Below are 8,617 nucleotides of genomic sequence, written 5' to 3'. Positions count from 1 at the left end.
TTCAAAAGGCCATTTTGACGGTCGGGTACCACGAGCAATGGAGGAGATGGAAATGGAAATGTCACATTCATGGCAGAGATAAATTCACTTCAGTAGTGGTGTTGTATCCTATTCCTCGTTTGTTCAGGAACATTGGTAGGAATGGAACTGAGCCTGCCGTCATTAAATGAAGTGTATGTTCCGCATTTGCAATCATGAACAATTCATATCGGGAAGTAAAGGCGAAACTATGCCATTATGATCTTTATGGAACGTTAAGCTCTCTCTCTCTCTCTCATCCCCTCTCAGAGGGTAGGGGAAACCAACAAGGCATTCTCCAACCAAACTTCCCATTACTCACGAAACATTGGCTTCTATCGAATATTTGAGTCTTGACTACAAAGCGGTTACAAAGAGGAAGAAGCCTCTCTGTTGGTTGCTGGTCTTTTTTCTTGCTCCTTGTGGAACAAGCGAGAAAAATGAAAGCAAACACACACCGGGAGATTCTCCTCTCCCTCTCTCTCCAAGGGTCTGTTCCCGACCATTAAACGATCCAAATTTAGATTTGGAAACAAATACATACAAATACAGACCCTGATTTCAAGGGAAGCTAAATTTACCATTTTCGTGCCAAATGCGTTGTTTCCGCCTTATGATCCAGGGAAACCAGGAAGGAAGACTTTTGAATATTTCATGCTCATCGATTCCGTTTGGAAATAGAGAGTGCTCTTGAAAATCGATGCATTCACCACCTTGTTAAGGCCTTTCTTGTCGGCCTACCACAGAGTTCTTTAGTGCCTGGATATGGGAGACTATTCATCATCTGTTTCATGTGTGTTTACTTTTGCCACGAGCCATTCGCTTTTCTTAAACAAACGAAGTGCACTTTTCTGGCAAGAAAGAAAATACATTCAAACTTGTAGTTGAAAGTCTAAATCGTGGGACAATTGCCTGTATGTCACTCAACCTCTCAAGCTTGTATCACGAAAAGTGAAGACTGGAAGACACCCGTTCCACTGGTGTGACTTGTCCGTACAATACGTATGATACTCTGAGACTGAGGCTGGGTCAATAGGCAACAATGGATGAGCAGATAGAGAATAAATTCAACCAAGAGTTAATGGAGCTGCTTGTCTGCTTTGTGGGACTTCGTAAAAGATCGCAATTGACAACAGATTTAGCCGGATGTGACATCCTGCAAAGGGTGGATTTGACATTCATTCACGTCTTTCGGCCTTTTTACTAAGGTGAGAATGGATGATTCCTTCACCGGCAAAAAGCTCAACCTGTTTCAAGTGCCAGGCGTTTGATCCGGCTTTGAAATGATTATTCGAATCCACTTTCCTTGATCAATTCAACCCTTCTAGCTCGTCGTCGTCGTTGTCGTCTTTGGGGGAAAGTTTTGCTTAGATTGCGCACACAAAAAAAGCATTATCTTGGAAGTGGCAAGCGGGTTTCCAGTTCGGTGCTGTCGTTTAGAGACCCGGGCAACCACCACCAAACCATCAACCACCAACCAACCAACCAACGAAGCAACCACTGAGGCTCGTATTCAAAAACAGAAGTGCTTGGCTGGGTTCATTCAACCATTGTTAGTCACACTTTGTGTGTCAGACGCAGACCAAAGGCAAGAATACCTCTGTTCTTGCCACCAAATGAAAAGAGTATTTGTGGTTCTACTAACACTTTAAATTGTGCATTGGCTTAAGAGAAAGTTAGTGAACAGTTCGTCAACGACTAATCAACGAGTCTGATTACCAAACATACCAAACGATCGATACTGGATTCATTTTCTTATCATTTTTAAGGATGTCTGTTTCGACTCGAGTTCGCTCCCAGAGTGTGGAAATGAGGAAACCGGTTCAAAAGTGGAATCGAACTTGTTTGGCTCTCCTTCTCTCTAGGGATTGGAAAATTGCTGCCTTGGAGCAAGAAAAATCCGCTGATTGCCCGGCCGAATCCAAACCGAAGTAATCATCTCGTATCCCATGGCATGGCGCGGGTTTGAGAAATTTTTCAGACTGTTCCACAATCAGGGGATGGATCCCAGCCAGTTCATGGCACAAAACCGTGTCATTTCAGGCTCTCGATCCAACTTTATCAGATGGAGCCGAGTCCGCCAAGAGGGAATTGGGATTGCCATCCAGTGAAGGGAGCTTGGGTATTTTTTTGCTGCATTGCCCCCTAATGTCCACCGACCTATCGGAAGAGTTCCACAATTGAGAGACTGGGAGTATATTCAAAATGCCTCGGCAGTATCTTAATAGCAGTCATAAAAGCCAAAAAAAGAGTCGGTGTGGAATCAAGGACAGGAAATGGCTTGCTTGGTCGTCCCATACCATGATCGTTGGTTGGTTGGCTGACTAAGAAGAAAGTTCCCACTCAGCCGTGACATTCCTTTGGGCTCCTCATATCTCCGACAACCATTCAACGACTTGTCGTCCATATTCCTTTGTCATTCTCCAATGCTTGAGCTGGAAATCTGGAGGACGACCGAGCTGAGGGCAGAGCACAGGAGGCGGGAATCGAATCGCATTGAATTGAGCGACAATCATGATTGCGATCGGAAACAAAAGCTCTCATCAAAGCATTCGACCATTCCATGTCCATCTTGAAACACCATCTGCATGCCCTAAATGGCTCTACCATTCTTTCATGCGCCTCGCCCACCTCCCAACCGACCGACCCAAGTATGTACTAACGTGTACCTGTAATATGTACATTTGTGTGCTGGCCTGAGTGAGTCCATTCGCCATTTGTCAAAGAAAAGTCAAAAGAAATCGTCTGCCTATCCCAGGTCTATAATGGATCCAATGATGCTCTTTTCTCTACTCTTTTACTTCAACGAACCTGTGGGACTGGGCATTTCATAGTCAATGAAACGCCCTGTTTGTATTCGTTGTATTGGTTGAAAGGCTTGCCACATAAAACAAGGTCTGCTTCTACTACACACGGCACTGAGATCCATCCGGGCTCAAACTCGTGCATAAAGTCGAAAGGAAACGAGGACGGGAATGATGTGCTGAGAAAGTGCGAAAATTGTCTTCCTCATCTTGCTGGTTGGCTTGGTCTTGCTCCTACTTGTTTTCCTCGTCCTTCTCATCCTCGTTCTACTGCTCTCTTCTTCTGGTGCTTGTTTTCCTGTCATGCCAATGAACTCTGAGCGAACTTTCGTTTTTTCTCGTTATACCTTGGGATTAGATCCTACCAGCCAAGCGGGACTCCTTCCACTACTGTTATTAAGACAAATGCTGCCTTGACTACCACCGCTGCCGTCAGTGGTGCTCGAGCAGTTTTTTAGTGCTCAACAACCTTGAAGACAACGCACGCAAACCGTAGGGACAAACTGATGCAATCTACTGATAGAAAGAAATGCATTTTCACTAGCTTCCTACCTCGTTACTGCCTATCCCCGTCTCATTTTGGCGTCAAGAGTGCAGCATCTTTTGGGAAGAGATTGTCTCCGCCGCCATCATCGCTCTCAACTTGTTGAGCTCGTCGTTCAAAATAGACCACTCAAGTGCGTAGATATATTTCATCTTTCCCCGGATCACCGGGTCGGGTATGGCACCAGATGAACTTGTTCAGGCTTGTCCAGAAGGTCTTGCCATGATTATGGCACGATAATTGCATGTTATTAGTAGCAGTCAACTCCCACGGATTGGAAGCGCACGAATCGTGAACATGGACGTGACCTCACAAACAAGCAGTCTTAGTGCAATTTGGTCAAGGTCAATGCCTCGAGGTCCTCGACGACACTCCGATTTATGTTTGAACAAAGAGAAAATGGTACCCAACCATTTGGACTGGTGGTCACAGGAGGCCATGGATACATACTACTGTCCTGGTTCATGTGGACTAGGGCTATTGGCTGAGTTCTAAAATCTGTTGGTTCGTACAAAGCAAGGCGCAGTCAGACAGTTATGGTATTCCTCATCATGTGTTTCCTCAAGGTCCCGCCAATCTCTTGTCAAATACTCGTACAAACGAGCACCCATTTTCCTCCACAACCAAAGAAACAGGTTCTCGTGGGTTGCAAAAACCAACTCCGGGAACTTTTTCAACGACTAAATATCAACCCAATGATGGGCTTGAGTGCCAATGGGGGTTGAGTGGTATCTGCACACCAAGAAGGATCCTTTTGCCCCAAGAGCACTATTCTTGACGTCAATTCCGTTTCGATTTCACCAAAGATTGTTTAGCTGCCAGAGAAAGAGGAATGAATATTCACGGTTTCCATCATAAATCCCACCTAGACAAGTCAAGCATATCCACGGTTCACACTCCCTCCAGACAGGGCTTCAGAGTACCTTTATGTAGTTATGATGACATTGCGCCTTCCCTATGACAGAAGCCATTGATATGTATTTCCAGCTCCTCTACATAGAACATGGATCGTATGAAATATGAGCCAATGTTGGCACATGTATGTGTGGATCCAGAAAAGCCGAGATAAATGCATTGCCGTGTTATCCGTAAATCCTCATCTCCAAAACACGCGCACGCACGCACGCACGCACGCACGCCCTCGCCAAGCCCACACTTCACATATGTGAATTGGGGACAATTTTTGCAAAATGCACTTGAGGCCGCCTCACATTTATTTGCACAAAATCTGGCTCATCCAGCCGAGACGTCGGCGTCATATCTGGTGGCTCATTGTTTTCCTTTCGACGGCGCAGACGCTGGGCGTTCAAATTCAATGAGCGACTCTTGTTGCATTTCTTAGCACGCATGAGGCCATTCCATGACAGGTCTTTCTTTCACTTGCTCGATACTACTAAGTCTGGGGCCAATGGGGATGGGGAAATGCAAATCAATCAGGATGATCCCACTCACTCATCCGGACGAGCTACAGTGTCACCTACTACAGAGTTTCGGTGAGTTCCATGACGTGGAGGCTGTTTGGCGAATCAAATTCCGAACTCAAACACAAAATTCTAGAATTATGTGCAAGTTTCCCCCCCTTCCCTCCCCCCAAACTTCCATTAGGCGTCCAGGCATCATTCCAGCCTGGCGAAGGGGATTTCAAGCCAAGAACAAGGTAAAGCCATCTCTTGGAAAAAAGGGGGATCCTAGACAAATATTGGAGGATGACTCGTCCATCTTCTTCCAATAGTTCATGTTTGGCACCACGGTGATGGAAGCCCTGACAACCTCTCGGAGATTGGATGTGCGTGATCATAAAGTAAATAGAAAACAGTCACCCGGACTCGAATTTGTTTCACATGGTTTGAATTGCACATCGTCAGAGCGGATCAATTTGATCCGACTTTCTACTGTCACGGTAGGCTCGTTGGGCTACATAATCGGATGACCAAAGGATATTCATCACAATGGTTGTAGACCCTAAGTTGATGATTGGGCGATCAACGGGGGGATTATTTTATGCCATCGGATATTCTGCCACAAAGTGAAAGTGATCGTGTCATTTATTAGTAGGTCAGCTGGACAAATCAGCCCCAATGCCATGCTACTCGTAACTTGGGGTCCTTGTTTTTTTGCCCAAAAAATGGAATACTAATACACTACTTCAGACGGTGCCAAATTTCCAGAGTGACAGCGAAAGTTGTTTGTTTCATTGGTCACGAGCCAGGCACCTCTCTTTATCTCTCTCTCTCTCTCTCTCTCTCAGAAAGGCATTAATGCAATTCGGCCTAAACGGATTAATTCTGGTCAAAACCTATTATGGGAAGAGATTGAAAATTCGGAGAGGTCGTAAAATCAAATCACGCTGTTATTTTCTTACTCGAAAACGACACAACAACAACAGCAACAACAACAACAACAACAACAACAACAACCTCAAGTCTTTAATCAGTGATGACAGGGTCCTGTACTGTTGATTGGCTTCCAGTTGATCAAAATTTTGTGCGATAGGGGCCTCTTAGGCCAAGCTAGTCGGAGGGGTTCTCGAAATCCTTAGCAAGCTTGATCAATCTGATCATTGGTACGTACTCGTAATTCTATTGCCTAGTAAGGCGACCGGACATTCACCCCCTGCATTGAGGGTCGTCCCTTCCCTCAAGCTCTCAAAGAGACCAATCTGGGGTCTGAAAAGAATGATTGGGAGGACGAGAGGCGCCTTGCCCTTGGAGGACAAGAAAAGTTCTTGGGAACGGGGATTTTGTGCAGCCATGGGTCAAAACCAGTCAATCTTTCGGGAGGGTGTTAAAAGCTTGATTCGCCACATCAACCCAAATCAAACGAGTATCTGTGACAAAACTTGAATCAGCATCGAAGTTTCCTTTGCTTTCGAGCTCAAAAATGGTTCTGATGAATGAAAAACATCTTCTTTTGTATACAACTGCGGTTTGCATTTCCCAATTTTCCGTATTGAGAGCCATATTTGAACTCGAAACTCAGTTCCCTTGATTTCCGAAGGAAAAAGAGGTTTTCTTTTGAAACCGCCACATTGAGTGCAAAAAGAGTGCAAAAAGTTTTCTCTTCTCTCTCTGCCCTCTTTTTGTGCATCAAGCTCGAAAATGAAAGTTTTCCATCAAGTTGGTAACCCGATGTCGACGATTGGTGATGGCCCAATTTCGTTCCCATTTCCAACTCAAGCCTCAGGTCATCCTATTTGAGCCACTCAATTGATTCCATGGCCACAACCAACTGGCAAAAATGCTCACCTTTTACTGCCCCCGATGGTTGCTACACCCACCGTTCCTGGCCCCTCTGTATTGATCTGCTAAGACCGCGAACCGATCGATTTCAATCAAACAACAAGGTTGGGAACAATGGATTAGCTAGCTTCCAAGTTCTCTGTGAGCCACGAAAACCGCTCTTCAAAGTCCTTGAACAAAGGAGACGCAAGGCTGGGTTCTGCTTACCTGGCTCTTTCTTTTCAAGATATGTGAACTCTATGATGGGATATCGCCAACTGACAAGGAACAGATCTGGATTAAGGTGAGAGTCATTCACGGCGATGATTCCAACCTCAACGGCAACCGAGAGCGACGACGGCCAGAAAATGTCAGCGATCATCCCCCGCTACTCCACCGCACCTGTAGCTCATGTCCATCCACGCATGTACTGTCTTATTCTACATGTAGTCCACACTCACACACATCGTAGAACTCGCTACCCCTGGACGGTACCGAAAAACACATGGCATGAAAACTACCTACTGTAGTAGAGGGAGCGATCGTCGAGTTCGGTAAATGAGCGTACCAGGGAAAGAGAGAGGGCAAGAAAGAAAGAAAAAGAAAGAACAAGAGAGAGAGAGAGAGCCCTCCCCGAGATCAACCATGAGCTCAATGAGGAAATGCAAAAGAAGCCGTTCTCCGTCAGGTCTTCGAGCTAGCTCACTCACTCCAGCCGCTGACTACATACATTTCATGGATGAAGACCCTGTTCGTAAGTAATGTGGAGATTTGTGCTATATAGCAAACGTGCATGCGATAGAAGGCCATTGGGTAGAAGTGCACTAAGAGGTTCGGTGTCCTAAACGCCCCGATCAGGTCTTACCAAGCGTTTTCCCGCCCTCCTTTCCTTCTTCGGAGTGCATTTCGTTCTCAATGCCAGGGAGTTCGTTCGCACCCAGTCTCTTTAACCGTTAGCGTGGGCCGAACGCCCGGTTACCATCACTGGAACGGGTTCAACGGTCACGAGTAGACGACTCGTACGGTCATTTCATCCTTCGTCCACCCGTTCTTCAATCTCCGTTTGAAGTCGAAGAAGCCCCAGACTGATAATTTATGCTTTTTGTGCTTTTATCGTTCGTTTTCTGGGCCAGGTAACAAGGCTATTTTGAGCGTCTGGTTGGAGCTCTAAGCCGCCGTTTCTGATCTGGATATACCTACCTGTTATATATCGTGTGTCAAGAACCTAAGGGACTCATTCGTTGTATGAAATACTCCTCGATGCTCAACGTGATATTTATGTATATATTTTTGGGGGAACGAATTATGCAGTCTTCGCTTGGTTGGCCAATTCCCCCCTCCATCCTCGTTCCAATTGGTTGTGACAGTCTCAATTTCTCCAATGCATCCAATATTCATCCGCTAATCGAATCTTGGACCATCATGATGTTATTATGTACATCAAAAAGGATATTTCTATTTTGCCAGAACAAATGTGGTGGCCTTGGTTCAAGATGGGTCATCATTCCATTTCGACCAAACGCATTTTTTCCAGGTGCTTCGGAGGGAATAAAGGCTTGTGTAGAACATAATCTAGACTCAATCACAATGACGAGCGAAATCTCAAATAACCCATGATTATGGCTCTTACTTTTCGAACATAAGAGGGAAGAGGAATATGAAATAACCAATAACCAATATCCTATTCTATGAATAATCTGTCTAACTGAACCAGAGTGAATGATAGGGGCTATCCCGTCGGAAAGGAATGGCTTGACATAAGGTCACCAAATCGATCATTTACCCTTGGGGCGTTGAACTATTCCAATCTGAAATCGTTCTTGGTATGCATGCCTTCGTGATTGTTTAACCCTCTTGGAAAAGGATCAGTGCGTTTGAGGCATGCCAGAAGAAGAGCGCTGAAGATTTTCAGCGTCAATCGGATTCGGCCGCTGAACGGAGAACAAGGAACACAGAATCCAGGGGGAAACCCGACGCCGCGGCCCTCAACCAATTTTTGTATTGTACAACAATCATCCTGACCTGCAGCTTTC

General features: G+C 45.5%; 1 protein-coding gene across 1 annotated transcript in view; it reads right to left on the bottom strand.

The window, feature by feature from the left end:
* Window positions 1–6,960, bottom strand: part of LOC131887382 (uncharacterized) — a 21,991-nt gene extending 15,031 nt beyond the window's left edge. The window contains exon 1 of the mRNA XM_059235974.1: window positions 6,813–6,960. The gene's annotated coding sequence lies outside the window, so the exon portion shown is untranslated. The remainder of the gene's footprint in view (window positions 1–6,812) is intronic.
* Window positions 6,961–8,617: the final 1,657 nt, after the last annotated feature.

The sequence above is a fragment of the Tigriopus californicus genome, chromosome 9 (genome assembly GCF_007210705.1).
Source record: "Tigriopus californicus strain San Diego chromosome 9, Tcal_SD_v2.1, whole genome shotgun sequence".
In the NCBI taxonomy this organism is placed as follows: Eukaryota; Metazoa; Arthropoda; class Copepoda; order Harpacticoida; family Harpacticidae; genus Tigriopus; species Tigriopus californicus.
This window is presented reverse-complemented; position numbering and strand designations above follow the sequence as displayed.